Source organism: Musca autumnalis, unplaced genomic scaffold (genome assembly GCF_047663935.1).
Source record: "Musca autumnalis isolate F117 unplaced genomic scaffold, ASM4766393v1 scaffold_4, whole genome shotgun sequence".
Taxonomy (NCBI): domain Eukaryota; kingdom Metazoa; phylum Arthropoda; class Insecta; order Diptera; family Muscidae; genus Musca; species Musca autumnalis.
In genome coordinates, this window is record NW_027411977.1 from 63,867,074 (window position 1) to 63,885,233 (window position 18,160).

Genomic DNA, 18,160 nt, shown 5'->3' on the forward strand with positions numbered 1-18,160 from the left:
ATTTTTTCTAGCAACAACAGACCACCAAGCGTGGATTTTTAAAGAATATTTTTTCTAGCAACAACAGACCACCAAGCGTGGATTTTTAAAGAATATTTTTTCTAGCAACAACAGACCACCAAGCGTGGATTTTTAAAGAATATTTTTTCTAGCAACAACAGACCACCAAGCGTGGATTTTTAAAGAATATTTTTTCTAGCAACAACAGACCACCAAGCGTGGATTTTTAAAGAATATTTTTTCTAGCAACAACAGACCACCAAGCGTGGATTTTTAAAGAATATTTTTTTTTTGCAACAACAGACTACCAAGCGTGGATTTTTAAAGAATATTTTTTCTAGCAACAACAGACTACCAAGCGTGGATTTTTAAAGAATATTTTTTCTAGCAACAACAGACCATCAAGCGTGGATTTTTAAAGAATATTTTTTCTAGCAACAACAGACCACCAAGCGTGGATTTTTAAAGAATATTTTTTCTAGCACAACAGACCACCAAGCGTGGATTTTTAAAGAATATTTTTTCTAGCAACAACAGACCACCAAGCGTGGATTTTTAAAGAATATTTTTTTCTAGCAACAACAGACCACCAAGCGTGGATTTTTAAAGAATATTTTTTTTTTGCAACAACAGACCACCAAGCGTGGATTTTTAAAGAATATTTTTTCTAGCAACAACAGACCACCAAGCGTGGATTTTTAAAGAATATTTTTTCTAGCAACAACAGACCACCAAGCGTGGATTTTTAAAGAATATTTTTTCTAGCAACAACAGACCACCAAGCGTGGATTTTTAAAGAATATTTTTTCTAGCAACAACAGACCACCAAGCGTGGATTTTTAAAGAATATTTTTTCTAGCAACAACAGACCACCAAGCGTGGATTTTTAAAGAATATTTTTTCTAGCAACAACAGACCACCAAGCGTGGATTTTTAAAGAATATTTTTTCTAGCAACAACAGACCACCAAGCGTGGATTTTTAAAGAATATTTTTTCTAGCAACAACAGACCACCAAGCGTGGATTTTTAAAGAATATTTTTTCTAGCAACAACAGACCACCAAGCGTGGATTTTTAAAGAATATTTTTTCTAGCAACAACAGACCACCAAGCGTGGATTTTTAAAGAATATTTTTTCTAGCAACAACAGACCACCAAGCGTGGATTTTTAAAGAATATTTTTTCTAGCAACAACAGACCACCAAGCGTGGATTTTTAAAGAATATTTTTTCTAGCAACAACAGACCACCAAGCGTGGATTTTTAAAGAATATTTTTTCTAGCAACAACAGACCACCAAGCGTGGATTTTTAAAGAATATTTTTTCTAGCAACAACAGACCACCAAGCGTGGATTTTTAAAGAATATTTTTTCTAGCAACAACAGACCACCAAGCGTGGATTTTTAAAGAATATTTTTTCTAGCAACAACAGACCACCAAGCGTGGATTTTTAAAGAATATTTTTTCTAGCAACAACAGACCACCAAGCGTGGATTTTTAAAGAATATTTTTTCTAGCAACAACAGACCACCAAGCGTGGATTTTTAAAGAATATTTTTTCTAGCAACAACAGACCACCAAGCGTGGATTTTTAAAGAATATTTTTTCTAGCAACAACAGACCACCAAGCGTGGATTTTTAAAGAATATTTTTTCTAGCAACAACAGACCACCAAGCGTGGATTTTTAAAGAATATTTTTTCTAGCAACAACAGACCACCAAGCGTGGATTTTTAAAGAATATTTTTTCTAGCAACAACAGACCACCAAGCGTGGATTTTTAAAGAATATTTTTTCTAGCAACAACAGACCACCAAGCGTGGATTTTTAAAGAATATTTTTTCTAGCAACAACAGACCACCAAGCGTGGATTTTTAAAGAATATTTTTTCTAGCAACAACAGACCACCAAGCGTGGATTTTTAAAGAATATTTTTTCTAGCAACAACAGACCACCAAGCGTGGATTTTTAAAGAATATTTTTTCTAGCAACAACAGACCACCAAGCGTGGATTTTTAAAGAATATTTTTTCTAGCAACAACAGACCACCAAGCGTGGATTTTTAAAGAATATTTTTTCTAGCAACAACAGACCACCAAGCGTGGATTTTTAAAGAATATTTTTTCTAGCAACAACAGACCACCAAGCGTGGATTTTTAAAGAATATTTTTTCTAGCAACAACAGACCACCAAGCGTGGATTTTTAAAGAATATTTTTTCTAGCAACAACAGACCACCAAGCGTGGATTTTTAAAGAATATTTTTTCTAGCAACAACAGACCACCAAGCGTGGATTTTTAAAGAATATTTTTTCTAGCAACAACAGACCACCAAGCGTGGATTTTTAAAGAATATTTTTTCTAGCAACAACAGACCACCAAGCGTGGATTTTTAAAGAATATTTTTTCTAGCAACAACAGACCACCAAGCGTGGATTTTTAAAGAATATTTTTTCTAGCAACAACAGACCACCAAGCGTGGATTTTTAAAGAATATTTTTTCTAGCAACAACAGACCACCAAGCGTGGATTTTTAAAGAATATTTTTTCTAGCAACAACAGACCACCAAGCGTGGATTTTTAAAGAATATTTTTTCTAGCAACAACAGACCACCAAGCGTGGATTTTTAAAGAATATTTTTTCTAGCAACAACAGACCACCAAGCGTGGATTTTTAAAGAATATTTTTTCTAGCAACAACAGACCACCAAGCGTGGATTTTTAAAGAATATTTTTTCTAGCAACAACAGACCACCAAGCGTGGATTTTTAAAGAATATTTTTTCTAGCAACAACAGACCACCAAGCGTGGATTTTTAAAGAATATTTTTTCTAGCAACAACAGACTACGAAGGGTGGTCTCTTCTTCACTTCAAAATACCTAAAACATCCAGTTGAACAGTCAAGCAAAGGGCGTTCACTAAAAATAGTGAAATGCATGTTTATTGCAAAGACAAACAAAAGACTTAGGACACAAACCTTGCTATAAAATTCAGCAATGATGTTAATAGAAAATAGTTATTTCCGTTTAATGTATTTATAAACATTTAATGTATTTAACATTTCTTCCCATGAAAATAAAACATTTGTTATTACCAATGATAACTTTCTTTAATTATATACACTTACTATCTTCATTATGATATTACCTTAGCTTATATTTTCTTATAACTAGTAAGACCCTATTTTATTTGTGATTGCATGGCATATGTTTCTCATCTTTTTTCACACAGTTTATGGGTGAACAAAATCTTCATATTTTTTCTCATGCTGCCGGTATGCAAACGCATTTAGCCTTGCATCATAAAATAAAACGCCTATAAAATGAAAATTTCAATTCAGATTTTTTGTTACGCATTTTTTATGTTTCAACTTCAACATTTAATATTTAAAGATTTCTTAAGCAAAAAGTTTCAAGAAGCAGAAGAAAAAAAATCATTTCAAGAAATAAACTGTCAACCGGCTTAACAGGCAGCAACAGATTTTGTTGGTATAGCCGGTCGGTTGTTTGGTTTGTTGGTGAGCTGGTTGGTAATAAGTCGAAGGCAAGCGACTTAAGAAATCTACAAAAATTAAATATAAAAAACCAGCAGCAGCGACAAGTTGAAGTAAGAAGAAAAAAAACAACAAAAACCAAAGTGGATAATGTCGTGTAGACAAGAGACAAGTTTCTTCTAAAGATACATTTTAATCGCTGAAAAGTCAGGAAGGCTCTTGCTGACGAAATCATTTCATTTGAATGATTAAAAAAATATAACTTGTATACAGTCAAGATACTCATTAAAAGCGGGTTCCTTAATACTAATAGCTGACACCCACCCGCCCATTCATATTTCACCATACTGGTCTTTATTTCGTGTGCTTCTTTGATATGTTTATTAGAATATTAACAAGCATGTTATGATTTCAAAATAATTTATAAATGTTTTATATGGGTATCCCGGTGGTGCAATGGCGAAATTATCCCTTATCTTAATATAGGCCGCATTTCAGCCATGTAAAGCTTCTCTAGAAGTGATGTCTTAAGACACGCCATTCGGACTCAGCGATAAAAGTAGGTCGCATATCATTGAGTAAATATAAATCGGTTGCACGCATTGATATAATAGAAATTCTCTTTTCTTCGTGAAAGTTGGTGGGCATAAATGTACGGATATTTGCAAAAATGTATGGCACGGAACACATTTGAAATATAGGGTCATCAAGAGCATCCAAGTGTTCTAAAAGAAGTACAAATTATGTATTCTTTTTATCCCGGACTTGACATAAGGTGAACATCCAAGGGATGTTGAACATCTACAGCGGTGGAGACCCATCTCACTTTCTCAATTTGGTAACGGGGCTTAGAATTCTGAGGTTTCATTTATCACATTTGAATTCATCTGGCCAAAAGGTGGATGACAGCTTTATTTCTGCCATGGATAACACCATCTCTCTGTCTTAAAGTACAATTTCCTCCATTCAAAAACCTGAAAATATTTGATAAAAAACGAATTATAGTTTATTCAGGTAGTAACAAGTAAAACAGTATCAGTCGGTTTTGGCGACACCATATAATTTAGAGCTTTTGAACCATTATATCAGAAAACATGAACTTGTTCACGAAAAACATAATATCGCTGTAAAGAGGGCCACTAGCAGAACCTTCGGTAAAATTTCCAAAGAATCCCCAGGCAGACCCTTAACCGCAATTAAACCAAGGAGTGGATAGATAAAGCCCACTTTTGAACAGAAACTAAGTTTGGACAAAAAATTTCGATATCCAAAGTTTGGACCAAGTCGGTTGCTCCGTTTATGAGATATTGCTCGTACCATTTTAGTGAATATTTTCGAACTTTTGTGCGGGAGATAACGGAAGAAGTGGACCTATGAGCACCACCTTCGAATTACATCTAATATTCGAAGAAATATTACGACATGCAAAATGTATTTTACGGCTTTCGGGTCATTTTCTGAATAAGTGTGGACTTGCCACTCAAAAAACTTGTACCATCATAATAGGGCAAGAAAAATCAAAACGATTCGAGAGGAGGTCCTAAACTTCACTTGTCTGAATTTTTGTGTTGGGAGGTACCCGAAGGAGTTGACATATATAGTCCATATTACAACCTGGTCTATGTCTCGTAAAATATCACGATGTGCATAGAATGGACCAAATCGGTTACTGCCTTTGAGAGTTATCGTGCGCACAATTTTATCGAAAAGTTTTGAACTTTTGTGGACGAGGTAGCCAAAAGGATTGGGTCGATATATCCCATCTTAGAACTTGATTTAAGTTTTCGCAAAATATTACGACTGCCAAATTTTGGTCAAAATCACTTTATCCATTCGAGAGTTATCGTGCGAGAGGAGGTCTTAAACTGCACTTTTCCGAAGTTTTGTGTGGGAGGTGCCCGAAGGAGTGGATCGATATAGTCAATTTTCGAACTTCATCTATTCTGATAGAAATATTAAGATGTGCAAAGTATGGATCAAATCGGTTAGTCCCTTCGAGAATCATCGTGTGCATAGTTTTTGAGAAAAAAAATTGAACTATTGTGGGGGAGATACCCGAGGGAGTAGACCGATATGGTCCATTTTCGAACTTAAACTAAGTTTGGACAAAATATGACGAAAGCCAAATTACAGAATCCGTTGGAGAGTTATCGTGCGCACCAGCTAGCCAGAAGGAAAGACGGACGGACAATATTATATCGACTCCAAAGTGTCTGAAAAGGATTTCGTCCAATCATATTTGGGATCTAAAACTATTATTTCGATGTGGCACATAATCACCACTTATTAGTGATTATTTAATGCCTAAGTGTCAGGAAACCAAGGAAGAACGGAGCCTCGTAGATGCCTTGGTACCCCATGGAAGTAAAGAGTTTGTTGTCATGTTCTTGCCATGTTAGGAAAGGGCTGCGGACACATAGATTTCCATATTTTAAATACAATAATTGATAGCCCTCCGAGAAAAAACTGTGGACCTGAGTTTCACTAAGGGTGATAGTTTTGTTGAGTTCGCGAAAAGTTTATCAGAGGACTAACTGGTTCTCACAATCGTTCTGTCGACTGCAGTCGAGGTTAAACCGATAACAAAAGTCTAACGAGTCTGTATGCAATTTGGAAAGGAACTCCCTACTCAATTAGATGAAGGAGCTCCCAAACCTACAAAATGCTTAGTAATTTAGGTGGAGGTCTATCACATATTGATGTACATTCCAAGGAAACCCTACCTACCACTGTGAAAGAATGTCAATTGATACTGATCGACCTCAGGTGGAGCTATCTTTGAACATTCCGAGAAGTCACAAAATTATTGACTAAATAACCTGAAGTAGTTCTCAAACATTTAAATAGCTTAGTACTTTTGGAGGTTGCACTTCCGACGTGCACGATGCACATTCCAAGCTCGTCGGTAGGAAACTCTCCCCATAACGGTTGCAAAAAGTAAATTGATACTGATTAGAACTTAAAGGGGGTATTTTGAAAAGAACTCCTGCCATATTCCCGAAAGGATTGTAATCATAGAGGGGAAGCTGAGTTCGGTTATAAGTTATAACACGAACACTAATTGACCCCACAGACCCTCTAAAAGATTATCTTTTACAATTACAGTGTCTACTATAGTAAGGGGATCGGTAGCTATATTAGAAACAAGTGCAACAGAAACCGAGAACGCACATTGTTGGGAAGACGGACTCGGCACTGACTTCAATCCCAAACTTTCTTCAACAACTACTACTGCGAATAGAGTTAGGTCAACGAACGCTTCACACATGAAGGCGAAGAAACGAAACTAAATTTAAATTTCAGGACCTACTTCAGTAGAGGGAACTGCAGCTATGACTCCTTGCCCCTTCTGTCGGTACAGATGCTGAGTTGCTAAAGAGAAAGAAACAATCACAATAAACAACGAAAAAGCAGAGTGTTGGGAAGACTGACTTAGGCATGTCGAATAGAAGTAGACCAAAGCTTCTCCATCTACTATTACTGCGAAGAGGAGGAATCAAACTTGACTGAGACTGAGGTACCACAGTTGAGCCAGTCACACCTGTTAACGACAGCTACAAGGTATCCTAAGGGCCTCAATGTATTCTGCCGTCATATTCCAAGAGGAGTACGACGACATTCCCTTAATTTGATGACCACAGTCAGTGCGTTGATCACATAGCTTCCTCTAAAGAGATTCTCTTTGACCTCGTCGCCCGCTTCAGTAGAGGATTCTGCGGTTATATCAGAAACTGCTTCTTTTCTCTTCCTCGATCGTCAGAGAGGAAAAACAACACAGAGTTGGGAAGACTGACTCGGCACGGGCTTCAACCCTAAGGTGTGTAGAACTGAAAAAGACCAAATCTTCTCTATCAAATGCTATTGCAAAGAGAAGGAATCCCACATGAAGGCGAAGAAACCCGCACAGAATCAGAACGTCAAACTTTCATTTTTTCTCTTAGCTACTAAAAGACCGATGCAGCTAAAATAGCTTCGAGCCTCTAGGCATACCGCCGTCATATTTCCAAGAAGAATACGGTGACATTCTCCCAATTTGCTGTCCACGGTTAAGAAGGTTTAGTTCGGTTGTTACATCAACTATAATACACCCCACAGCATCGTCTAAGGGGTTTCCTTTCACACTTTCAGCACCTACTTCAGTTGAGGGATCTGCAGCAATATAAGTTGGTCCTTGTTCTAGATCTCAGCCAACTTATACTTTCAAGGGCGTTAGCAACCAAAAGACAGATACAGCCACAATTGCTAATTAATGCTACTAGGTATCCACAATTGCTGATCAATGCTACCAGGCATCCTGTCGTCATACTTCCAAAAAGAATATTGTGACACTCCCTCAAATTGATGTCCATCGAGCCGAAGTTCAGTTCGGTTGTAATTTAAAGAGCACACATCCTTCTCTAAAGGGGTTCTCATGAACAATTTCAGCATCTAATTCAGAAAGGTTTACATGATGGGTCGACAAAGATTAAGAAACATCAGGAACAAACACTAAGAACGCAGGGAGTTGGGAAGAATGACTCGCCACTACCTTCAACACCTAGTAGTGCGGAACCGAAGAAGACCATGGTTTCTCCACCAACTGCCACTGCGAAAAGGGTGAGGCTAACAAAGCAGGAATCACACTTGGATGCAAATAAACTCTCACCGTGTCACCCAAACCAAACTATGAACGATCTCTGTCAGCTACCAAAAGACTGACGCGGCCACAATTGCCGATCAACTCTTCAATACATTGGAGCTCAAGAAATTCTGCCGCCAGACTTCCAAGTTTGATATCTTCCCCACATCCTCATCTAAAGTGACCTTCCTTGGAAATTTCCGTACCAACTTCAGAGGTGATGTAACTCATTCTTCTGGGTCACCTGCTTGGTCATCAAAGAGGAAGAAACAACAGCAACACACACTGAGAACGCAGAGAGTTGGGAAGGTGCGACTCTTACTTCAACTCTAGGCGTGTCGAATCGAAGAAAATCAAAGCTTCTCCACCAACTACTACTGCGAAGAGGAAGGGCCAAATTCTCAACTTTCTCTATCAGATACCAAAAGACTGAAACACCACATCTGGAGTACCACACTAGCTGGCCAAAGTTTATTGAACTTTTGAAGAGGAGGTGATGAAAGAATGGATCGACAAAGAAACTAGGACCTGAACCTAAGTTTTGGGAGTCATTTCTTCCCACAGTTGTTGCCATTTTAGGTGTCACCATAGGATTTTGTTCGAAAAGGTGGGTCCCTTTCTTAAGAAAAAAGTATTTCGTTATAATCAGAGTCACAGTCACTGCTTTCGATAGTTATCGTGCCCATGAGCAATTTTAGTTGGTCACTTTAGGATTTTTTAGAGCTTTTCGGTCATTTTGTTACGAAGGATGGACTTGCCCACGAAAAACATTATAACGCTGTAAATAGGATCACAAGGAATACCTTTTGTTGGAACAGTCCTGCATTTAAGTGACAAATTTTGAACTTTTGTGAGGGAGGTAGCGGAAGGATCTACCCAATAAAGTCCATTTTCGAATTTAATTTCAGTTCCAGATAAGTATTACGATATGCAAAGAAAGCATGAACTTGCCCACGAAAAACATTATATCCCTGTAAACAGAGCCACAGGGAGTACCACGTACATACATATTTCAAAATGATTCGAACCGCACTTATGCGAAAATGTTGAACTTTTTTGAGGGAGGTATCGGAAGGAGTTCTCCAATATTGTCCATCTTCGAACTTGATTTAACTTTGGGAGAAATATTACGATGTCCATAAGTTGGAACATGGTATATACACATTCATATGGGCAAAATGTGCCTCATTGAAAGAATGGTTTTTGACCCCAAGTATGTTTGGACGAAATCCGTTTCAGAAAATTTGGAGTTGATTTAGACATGTCCGTGCGCCCGTCTATCTGTCCATCTGTCTGTCTGGCTAGTGCACACGAACGGATGAATCGATTTGATCCAAAGTTTGGCCTTACTACTATTTTGTTCAAACTTAGTTTAAGTTCGAAGATGGGTCATATCGGTCCACACCTTCCTGTACCTCCCCCACAAAAGTTCCAAAATGTTCGGAAAATTTATGCGCATTATAACTCTTGAAGGGAGTAACTGATTTGGTCCATACTTTGAGCATCGTGAAATTTCTGCCAGACATAGATGAGGTTCTAGTATGGACTCAATCGATCCATTCCTTCGGGTACCTCCCACACAAAATTTCGAAAAAGTTCAGCTTAGGATCTGCTCTTGAATCGCTTTGACTTTTGTTGAAACTACTTTTATTCACTGCCTCCCATACGACGACAAAAGTTTTTTTTCAGGGGCAAGTCCATACTCATTGAAAAAAGCAGCCCAAAAGTTGAAAAAAACCCTATGACCTATTTGTAATGGCTGAAGATCAAACTTAGTTTCAGTTTCAAGCTTGGCAGGCAATACCGGTCCAGAACTTCCGGCACTTCCCCCCAATATTTAAAATTGTGTGCACGATATCTCATGAACGGTACAATCAATGTGGTCAAAACTTGGAATCTCCTAATATTTTCTCCAAATTTAGTTTAATTTTTAAAATGGCCTATATGGGTCCTCTCCTTAGGGTAACATTTGTGTCCAAGTGAATCTAAAGGTCTGTTCGAAGATTCTTTGGAAATGTATACCGATGCTGTTTGTTGTGGTCCTGTTTATGTTTTCCGTTGAAGTTATACGATGACCCACTGAAATGGGCGCGATATCTATCGAAAAGATATGACTCCCAAAATAAAATCCACTTCGGTCCATTCTTTTAAGTACCTCCTCCGCAACACTTTCGAACTTTAATCATAATAAACATTTTTGTCGGCAAGTTCAAATGTCCAAAAGGGGCCACAACATTCTGAAAAGACCCTTAATAAATTCGATATGTCCGTAGATGAACGTTTCAATTCGCATAGGCATAGGCTGTCGCCTGATACTTTTTTACTTGCTTTTAAAGCTTTCCTGTCATTATGTCAGGAAACATGTACTTGCAAAATTATACTCTTGTAACCAGAATCACTGGGACTACCTTCTGTGAAAACCTAAATATGATCCTCGAACAGTCATGCTGGTACCTGAAGGTTTGTCCAATATAGACCTTCGTGGAACTTGATAAATGTTTGGAAGAAATTTCACGATGTGCAATGTTTCGGCCCAATCGGGTACACATTTCATAAATTGTGGGGCTCCTGTTATTTTAGTTGTTATGGATAAGGTTTTTAGAGCTTTTTGGACATTATCTCAGGATGGACTTTTCTACGAAAAAACTGTTCCAAGCTCAACATGCTTCAAAAATGGTCAGGACGTTCCGAGAAGTATATCTAAATTAAATCATGCTGTAAAAATTGCACGACGATCTGAAGCATATCGCTGAAATCCACTTGTGGATTCATATAGTCCATATCGCTGCCCCCCATACGACGGTACAAGTTTTTTCAGGGGCAAAACCATACTTTCTGGTATAAAAATAGTCTGAAAGTTGAAACAATTAAGAAAAGCGTTAAGTTCCGGGGTCGGGCCGAACTTTTAATACCCTCCACCACGAACTGTATTGAAGTGAATTCCAAAAATTCCGAAAATTGAGAGATATCGTCCTATGGGGGCTATATGAAGACGCGGACCTATACCGATAAATTTCAGGTGGAATGTTGTATACCCTTAACGAAGACTTACTACCAAATTTCAGTCACTTCGGTGGGGTATTGAGGTCACAAGCTTCAAAATACCGAAAATCAGTAGGTACCGTTCTATGGGGGCTATACTAAGGCGTGAACCTGTACCGATAAGTTTCTGGGAGAAAGTTTTATACCCCCAACGAAGACTAAATACCAAATATCAGCCATTTCTGGGGAATATTGAGGCCACTACCTTCAAAACAATGAAATGGGGATGTAATTTCTATGGGGGCAATATTTAGGCGTGGACCTATACCAACAAATTTCATATGGAACTTTTAATACCCCAAATGAATACCAAAAACCAAATTTCAGCCATTTCGCTGGATTAATGTGGCCACAACCTTAAAAATACCGAAAATCTGGAGGAACCGTTCTATGGGGGCTATATGAGGGCGTGGACCTATACCTACAAATTTCTGGGGGAAAGTTCTGTACCCCTAACGGAGACTAAATACCAAATTTCAGCCATTTCGGTGTGATAATGAGGCTAAACCCTTAAAAATACCGAAAATCGGGAGGTATCGTCCTATGAGGACTTTATCAAAACGTTGACCTCTGTAAACATTTTATGGTAGAAATGGTTCTTAGCCTCTGGAAACACAAATTACAAAGTTACAACCTATTCTGTGGTCAATGGGACTAATACATTCAAAATATGTTCAAGTGACGCGTACTATATACGGGGTGTTAAATGGGGGATATACCAAAACGTGGACCTACATAAACAAACTTTGGTAGAAATATTTTTTAGCCTCTGAAAAGACATAATACCAAATTACAACCGATTCGGTGGTCAAATGGGACAAATATCTTAAAAACTCCTTAAAACGACGACGCGTCACTTTGTAATGGGGCTAAACGAAAACGTGGACCTACATAGGCCGCTTTCAATACCAAAAGTCCTACGTATATATAATAGATTTTACCAAAATTTCATCCACCTACTTCAATCCGTTCGGACGCTAGAGTGATTTCCACAGAGGGAGAGACAGACGGACGGACATGGCTATATCGATGTAGAATTGCACGCTGATCACGAATATATATAGTTTGTGGGGTCTACAATGATTATTTCGGAGGGTATAAAAAAACCTATGACACCTTGTGTAGTGGTTGGAACGCAAGATGATTCTCGATAAAGCGATTCGGTCCAAAATTTGGCAATATTTTGTCCAAACTTAGTTTAAGTTCGAAAATGGGCAATACCGGTCCACTCCTTCCGGTACATCCCCCATAAAAGTTCGAAAATGTTCGGAAAATTTGTGCGCACGATAACTCTTGTAGTGAGTAACCGATTTGGTCAATACTATGCATTTCGTGAAATTTCTACAAGGCTTAGATGAGGTTTCAATATAGACTCAATCGGTCCACTCCTTCGGGTACATTCAACACAAAATTTCGGAAAAGTTCTGTTTGGGACCAGTAGTGCGATTCTCATCTTTTTATTTTTTTCGTGAAATTTCTACAAGGCTTAGATGAGGTTTCAATATAGACTCAATCGGTCCACTCCTTCGGGTACATTCAACAGAAATTTTCGGAAAAGTTCTGTTTGGGACCAGTAGTGCGATTCTCATCTTTTTAAGTTAACGACAAAAATCGGCAAAATTAAAATGCTTATAATTTCGGTAATTAACGATATTTTTCGGTAAGTTAACGACCAATAAAAAGTAGTCGTAAAGTTCTACCGACAGCAACAATGTTGTCAACTTTTATTCAAACTTTTCATTCATAATTTTGGGTTTTAAAATTGACGATTTTTGTCGGTAACTCAAAAAATAAGTTAGAGAATCGCACTACAGCTCTCGAATCGCTTTGATTTTTGTTGTAGCAACTTGTACTCGCTGCCCCCCATACGACGATACAAGCTTCATCAGGAGTAAGTCCATACTTCCTGAGCAAATATCCTGAAAGTTGCAAAAAAACCTCTATGATACCGTGTGTAGTGGTTGAAGCGCAAGAAAACTCCCGAACGGATAAACCGATTCGGTCCAAAATTTGGCTTTTGTAATATTTTGTCCAAACTTAGTTGAAGTTCGAACATAAGCCATAACGGTCCACTCCTTCAAAGATCTCCCCCACAAAATTTCAAAAAGGTTCGGAAAAATTGTGCGTACGGTAACTCTTGAACTTAGTGACCGATTTGGTCCATACTTTACATATCCTAACTTATCTACCAGATATAGATTAGGTTCGAATATGGACTATATTTGTCCACTTCTTCGAGTACCTCCAACACAAAATCGCGGATAAGTTAACTTTAGGACCTGCTCACGAATCACTTTGATTTTTGTTTAAGCAATGGGCAAGTCCATACTTCTTGAGAAAACGCCCGAAAGGTAAAAAAAACCCTATGGCGCCATTTGTAGTGGCTGGAGAGTACGAAAACTCTCGTGATCAACCGATTTGGTCCGAAATTTGGCCTTCGTCATATTTTGTCCAAACTTAGTTTCAGTGCGAAGATGGGCAATATCTGTCCACAATTTCCGGTACTTGCACAAATATTTAAAATATGTCACTAAAATTTGGTCCAAACTTTGGATCTCCTAATATTTTATCCAAATTTAGTTTAACTTCTAAAACAAGTGAGCAAAGGCTATAGTCGGGACAGGGCCGACTATGTGATACCCTACACCACTACCTATGTGAATAAAATTTTCACTGGCAAACATTTCTTTTATGGAATATTTCTGACTGCCACCAAACTCAATATGTTCTTTCCTCTCTGGGAGCCCCATTAGTCCCAATCAAAATTGCGACCAATTTTTTCATTTTTTTAATCACGCTACAGATTACAAGAAATGGAAAAATTGGATACTATTGTGATATCTCCCATGTTATCTCAAAATTTGACGATCCGATCACAATTACGACCTGTAGCGTGATTACAAATAAATGGAAAAATGGAATGCATTACCGACTATTACGATATCTCCGTTAGTTGGTCATCTACGCGAACCTACTTTGCATCGTTATAAAAGTGTGACTTTCTACTTTCATAGCCAGGCTTTGCATTTGGTAGGTTCCCAAACAAAGATATTCGTTATTATAATTGAAATCGCAAAAATGAAAACTTGTGTTGGATTAGCGACTATTGCGATATCTCCATTGTTTGACCTTCTACGACAACCTACGTTAGATCGTTGCAAAGGTGATATTTTCTACTTGCATAAGCAGGTTTTGCTTTTGATATACCCTATATAGAAGCTGAGATATTCGGTTTGAAATAAAACGTAGACTTTTTCTTCAAATAAGTTTGTTGTCCATTTTGACCCCTGAATATTATCTGGCCATCACCAAAATCAGTAGTCTTATTCCCCTCCCGGACCCCCATTAACCACCAAAATTTCGTGTCGATCCGATCAAAATTACGACCTGTAGCGTGATTTTCTAAAAAGTGGAAAAATGGGATGTATTACCGACTATTGCGATATCTCCGTTACTTGGCCACCTACGCTAACCTACTTTGCATCATTGTAAAAGTGTGACTTTCTACTTTAATAGCCAGGCTTTGCATTTGGAAGGTTCCCAAACAAAGCTGAGATATTCGTTATTATAATTGAAATCGCAAAAATGAAAACTTGTGTTGGATTAGAGACTATTGCGATATCTCCATTGTTTGACCTTCTACGACAACCTACGTTAGATCGTTGCAAAGGTGATATTTTCTACTTGCATAAGCAGGTTTTGCTTTTGATATACCCTATATAGAAGCTGCGATATTCGGTTTGGAAAAAAACATTGTCTTTTTCTTCAAATAAGTTTTTTGCCCATTCCGACCTCTAAATATGATCCGACCATCACCAAAATCAATAGGCTTCTTCCCCTCCGGGACCGCCATCAATACCCAAAATTTGGTGACGATCCGATCAAAATTGCGACCTGTAGCGTGATGGTTTAGATGGACAGAAGGACGGACGGACTGACTGACTGACTGACTGACTGACTGACTGACGGACGGACTGACGGACGGACACACATAGCCAGATCGACTCAGCTCGCCGAGACATTCATTTTGGTATATATAAGTATGGGTCTACAACCATTATTTCGATGCGTTACAAACTTTTTGGCCAAAACCAACTTATAATACCCTCCCCACATAGTGGTGTAGGGTATAATGACCTACATCGGTCATCTCCTTAAGGTAAGTCCCACACAAAAGTTAAACATTTGCGTATAAATGCAGTTTAGGGTCTGTTCGAAGATCCTTTGGAAATGTTTAGTGATGTTGTTCGTTGTGGTCCTGTTTAAAGCGATATTATGTTTTCCGTGGACAAGTCCATGCTTCCTGGCATACTGATCCAAAAGTTATACAATAACGCACTGATGTGACTAGTGGGCGGGATATCTATCACAATGATATGACTCTAAAATAAGATCCACTTTCATAATGGACTATGTCGATCCATTCCTAATCCATATTTTTGTCGGCACATTAAAATGTCCAAAAAGGTCACAATCAATTCACGTAGGCTGAGGGTATATCTCTGTCGAAAAATGGGTTCATTGTTCGTGCAACACGAAATAAATTTTGAGAAAAAAATTCGAAAAATACATAGGGTACATTACACCCGTCAGCCTAAAGGCTGGGGGCCATTAAACGTTTGTTTGTTTTTGAGTTTCACAATCTTTCACACACTTATCAACGAATTTTTACAAAATCACTCTGTTATCATTTCAAATTAATCCATGTCATACTTTTTTTATTTCATTTCAGTTTCCGATAGAGATGTTCTCTGGCGACAATTCCAATTTGCATAATTTATAATTTAAATCCACACAAAAAAGCAAAAAGCAGAAGAAGAAGAAGAAGGAGGAGGAATTGAAAATTATAGCAAAGTAACTCTTCACACCTTAAATTTTGAAATTCAAAACAGCTTCAAAGCCAAGGTCAGTCAACAACAACTGCATATGGAAGAACGACAACAACCACTAAAAATATCAAAGTGAACAACCACGAAACTAGCCATAACCATCAATAAAGTTTGAAATAAAGTGTGCCACTCTGCTGTACGGATGCGTGTTTTCATGCGTTTGACTGGCTGGTCGCTTGAAAAGTGTTTATTATTACCAAATATTTGTCAACGCTAATGTTAAAAGCTAAACGAGAAGTAGCCGCCGTTAAGCCTATGAGCCAATAATTTGGAACAAGGCTTGTGTACGAAGCTTACCCATCAACATCATCAACGACGGCAAAGAGGCTTCATCGCGTGCTTGTGACGGCATAGCAAATCAACTTAATTTGTCTAACCCACAACTATCAATTTATCCTCAGACTCACATGAGAAGACTTTAACATTGTTGCCTCACTCTTCTTTGTTCCGCGGTCTCATGGTAGCCCCCCATCATTGCTTCAATATGGTGTTCAAATATTTGCAAATGATCGTTGAAAATCTCTTTGACATTTTAAAAATTTATTTGAAATTTGCCATATTGGCTTTGGGCTTGTATCTGATGGCTGAATGGTACATTGTGCGTTTCGGCATCGATCTGGATGATGAAAAGTCCTCATTGGTGCCTAAACAACTGGCGGAGAATAGCACCGTGCATAAAATCTATCGATTTGCAGTGGATTTTTTATTTAGATGACAAAAAAAAAAAACGAAAAACAACGCCAACAATAACGTCGACAAATGAATGCGGGGATCATTGTGACAACACGAACAACCAGTTTGATATTTTGATTTAAAGTGTTTTTGATATTTGAAAATTTAAAAGATAAAAATGAAGCAGAAATAATGCAAACACAATTAGGTGCGTGTGTTCCTTTTTCTAATATTGACTTGCAGTATCAAATATCAACTTTTTTAGTCATAGCTTCATAATTAAGTTGATTGAGGAAAGAAGATTTGTAGCTTTGACTATCTACAGTCTACTATGTTAATAAATTATGATTTTAGTTTAACATTTAATTGTTTTTATTAATAAAGATATCTTTTATTGGTTTATGATAATGGCGAATAAGGTAAGATAAATCTATAAATTTCTTTATTATTTCTTAGATATTCGAAACAAAAATGGAAATAGGTTCCAAAATTTAATAAACTCTAATCACACACAGAAAATATATGTTAGAAATATGTGTGGATCCAAACAAATATATGATTGCAACATTTTCCAACATATCTCAATTTTATTTGTTTGGATACCAACATATCCTTATACCTCCACCATAGTATGGAGGGTATATTAAGTTCGTTTTTCCGCTTGTAACGCATTAAAATATGCATTTGCGACCCTATAAAGTATATATTATTCTTGATCAGGATAAAATTCTGAGTCGATATTGCCATGTCTGCATGTACGTCTGTTGTAATCATTCTAGCTTCCCCAATAATTTAGCTAGAGCGCTATATTTTTGCAGCTGAGTGTATGTTTTCCATATGCAGGGCAAGTTTGAACATAGCCCATGTCGGCCCACGTCTTGGTATAGCCCTCATATAGCGGTACCTCCCGATGTTTGGTATTTTGAGGATTTTAGCTACAATTTTTAACCGAATTCCCAGTGGTCACAAAACTACTCCACTAGCAATTCGTCGGTGTCATGCTTAAGTGTTCCATACGCCATTTGCCGGTTTTGAGATAATCGCATTTTAATGTTTTGCGTCACAACTGTGCGGAGCTGGCTAAAGCAAATATTTATATTTTTTTGACATGAAATATTAATAATAGAATATAGAACATATTTGCAAAAATTTAGAGGAATATGTATTGGAATATAAAATTTATAGAGATTTTTTTAAAAAAAGATTTTTTGTCGATTTGTTCCATATCCGCACTTATGTGAAATATTGTAAATCACATGGAACAAAATGTTCCATCTTTGCCTCAATAAATTAAATACTTCTAAATCGAATATTAAAATTCTGATTCTTGAAATGTGTTTTAAAACTTGTAAGTTTTTAAAATATTAATTTCATAACTGAAAAAAGTTTATGCTTTCCCGTCGAGCCGTTGATATCTCAGAAACTAGAGCAGATAGGAGAAAGACGA

At 37.4% G+C, this 18,160-nt stretch overlaps 1 long non-coding RNA gene across 1 annotated transcript in view; it reads left to right on the forward strand.

Annotated features, from left to right (window-relative positions):
• Positions 1–17,096, forward strand: part of LOC141401173 (uncharacterized) — a 70,678-nt gene extending 53,582 nt beyond the window's left edge. The window contains exon 2 of the long non-coding RNA XR_012412279.1: positions 15,885–17,096. This is a non-coding gene — a long non-coding RNA (uncharacterized lncRNA). The remainder of the gene's footprint in view (positions 1–15,884) is intronic.
• The last annotated feature ends 1,064 nt before the right edge of the window (positions 17,097–18,160 follow it).